The sequence below is a fragment of the Hippocampus comes genome, unplaced genomic scaffold (genome assembly GCF_001891065.2).
Source record: "Hippocampus comes isolate QL1 unplaced genomic scaffold, H_comes_QL1_v1.1 scaffold660, whole genome shotgun sequence".
Classification (NCBI taxonomy): domain Eukaryota; kingdom Metazoa; phylum Chordata; class Actinopteri; order Syngnathiformes; family Syngnathidae; genus Hippocampus; species Hippocampus comes.
Window position 1 is genome coordinate 1 of NW_017805982.1, and position 3,357 is coordinate 3,357.

Sequence of the window (3,357 nt, forward strand, 5' to 3'; positions counted from 1 at the left end):
AATAGTCAAAGTCAAAATTCAGATGTTCACAAAAAAAGCTAATTTTCTCTGTTTTACTGTCAGAAAATGAAAAATCGGGAAAACTTGGCAGTCTTCTAATAGTGATTACTAAAGAACAGAGAGAGGTCGAAAGAAGCTTTTTTTTTCTCATGCAAGAAGACTGTCTAGCCCAGGGGTGTCAAACTCATTTCACATGGTGGGCCAAATACGGCCTCGGTAGATGTCAAGTGGGCCGGACCATTAAAATGATACCATATTTGCTATAAATAACAAAAACAATATGTCTTCCCTTTGTTTTGATACAAAATAAGCACAAGAACATGAGGAAAATGCTGAAATTTCATGAACATATCTTTTACAAAACATTTCAGGAAGCACCTTACATTTCCTTCGACAAATGTGCAATTTACTTTTATCATTCACAAATATGCATTGCAACTGATCCCACTGATTGTACAAATTTTAACAAGTAATTGGTATTGAAAAATATAGTAATGCACTTTGAGATTAAACGAGATTTATAAAGAAAGGAAGTTTTAAACCATTTACACGTGCATATAAAATCTAAATGTAATCCCTGCCTACACCTTACAAACTAAGGAGCGTGCTATTAAATGTGTAAATGTGAGAGTGCTATTGATAGCGTCTGCTGTCATGGGTCTGTCTCAGTGACGGACTGAGGCTGCTGTTGTCTTTTTCTCTGATCAAAACAGTGTCCCCTTGCGGATACTCAATTAATTGCACCTTATTAAAAATATTAATTCTGTGTCTTTTATGCATTTTTTTTCACTTTTAAATCCTGCGGGCCTGATTGAACCTCCTTGCGGGACGGTTCCGGCCCGCGGGCCGTATGTTTGACACCACTGGTCTAGCCTTTCTTTTGGTAGGCTCTATGTTTATATATCTGTAGATGGAACATAATACTTTGTGGGTTTTGAAGGATCATTAAAAATCCTTCAAAACAGCTGGCATGGTGAAGGAGGCTACTCGAATAATGACTGGCAGAGAATGAATTAATCTGATGTCCATTTTGATTTACATTTTCAAAAAAATCCAATTCCAATGTGCCAGTATCCCAACATGGCGGTACACGAACGTTGACAGGGCTACGAAGGCCCCATATAGTTGCTCGCAGCTCTCGTTGTAATTCTTTTCTTCAACACATATCGTACACATGCTTCAATCCATTTACCTAAATGCTCCATCTCCATCTGCAGCAGGCGTGGTAATGTGGTTGGCATCTCCTGAGAGTCCATATCCCAGCACCTCCGCATACATTCTGGCTCCGCGCTTTACTGCATGCTCCAGTTCTTCCAACAGGATCACAGCTGATCCCTCACCCATCACAAAACCATCTCTTTCTGGATGAAAGGGTCTTGAAGCTAATTTGGGATGGTCATTCCAGTTGGTGGCAAGAGCACGTGCTCTTGCAAACCCAGCTATTGACAGCGGCCCAACGCAGGACTCTGTCCCACCCGTAACCATAGCAACTGCATCACCATGGGCGATAAATCTTGCAGCATCCCCGATCGCATGTGCGCCGGTGGTGCATGCTGTGGATACAGCGTGGTTCGGACCCTTTAGATTGTGCTTGATACTTATATGCCCAGCAGCCATGTTTACAAGAATACGAGGCACAAAAAAGGGGCTTATCTTCTTGTAGCCCTTTTTTTGGAAGGCTACAGAGGTAGATACTATTTCATCCAGCGACACCATGCCCATGCCAACAGCTACACCAGTGCTGAGTTGTTCCTTTGCGGTTGTAGGGTACCACCCTGAGTCCTCCAGGGCAAGCTTAGCAGCTGCAAGTGCCATCACCGTGGCTGGTGTCATGCTATTTACCTCTCCGCGAGATACAAACATTTCCTCATTAAATTGACCTTCTGCATTTCCTCTGGGTACCAAGGCTGCTACTTTGCAGGGAATTGTTTTATAATCCTCCGAGCTAAGAGCCACAATTCCACTCTGGCCCTTAATTAGGTTGTTCCAAGGTAAATCCGTCCCTATGCCCAGAGGACACACAAGACCTACGCCAGTAATAACAACCCTTCTTCGTCTGTCAGTGCTGTGCCACCTCAAAGTCTGGCTTGGACAAGCACATGCATTTATTTGAAACAGGAGACTTCCACTCTGCCTTAGTTGAAGTTTAGCCCAAAACGACAGTGAAGACATACTGGCGTCTTCCCGTACCTTCCGTAAATCCGCACTCGTTGAAAAAGTAATTTAGTAGTGGGTTGAGTAAATTTACGCACAAAATTACGTTAGACGTGCCCACCATCAGTGACGCACTCGAACGTTTGCTTGCCCTTCAGCAGCAGGCTTCAGGTGCAGTTTCCAAATGCCTGATTAAGCGAACACGTAAATTAGCACCTAATCGTTTAAATATCTATTCAAACGCACAATATAATACTAAACAGTATTGATATATATTTTCATGGATATTTATTAAAACATCACCCGGAAAGAATATTATTTGGGACTGAACAGTAATCAGGCGTCAGAGATACTGCTATATTGAAGACCCAAAATGGACCATTCCTAAATACGCCAGGCTCTAGTGACGGTTTTCCGCAGAAACAAAAACAAATCTATAAATGGCTCTGACACCAGCAGTTACAGAGTTATGTGAGAATCCAAATGACGTCTTCTTTGATGTGTGCAAGTTGTTACTTTCCTACGCCGACAATATTTTAAGGTAAGGTATGGTTGTGAGTAGAACGCCACTGCGACGAGATAACAGGATAGTTTATTGCTGGGGATGCAACTTGTATATAAAATATCTGCAATCGTATGTACGCTTCATGAAAGGTGGAATTTAAACTGCATGCTAGAAGTGAAGCCATTCATTTTCATCTATTTCTTATTTGCTGTCTTATGGCATACTTTGAATATGCGTCGTGGCAGTGTAATGCAAGTGTGATGTACTCTAATCGGAAACAGGTCTGTTCCAATGTGGATACAAATTCGAATTTTGACGTGGAGTAATCAGAAAACAGTCCTGTGCAGATTGGTGACGTTGGTTTCACGCCCTGCGTCTGCTCACGCAGCACAAGCACTTTGAGATCGGTGACGTTGGTTTCACGCCCTTCGTCTGCTCACGCAGCACAAGCACTTTGACGTTAGTCCCACTCAGACAGATGTCTACATCATCTGTTTTCAATGTGTGAATGTACAGAAATATTTGAGATCTAGATTCCAGGATTGGGGTAACAAAATATACCCTCACCAGCCACTTTATTAGATACACCATGCTCGTAACGGGTTGGACCCCCTTTTTCCTTCAGAACTGCCTCAATTCTTCGTGGCATAGATTCAACAAGGTGCTGGAAGCATTCCTCAGAGAGTTTGGTCCATATT

At 42.4% G+C, this 3,357-nt stretch overlaps 1 pseudogene; it reads right to left on the reverse strand.

Moving 5' to 3' along the window:
* Positions 1-1,133: 1,133 nt before the first annotated feature.
* On the reverse strand, positions 1,134-2,309 carry LOC109528226 (3-oxoacyl-[acyl-carrier-protein] synthase, mitochondrial pseudogene; annotated as a pseudogene).
* Positions 2,310-3,357: the final 1,048 nt, after the last annotated feature.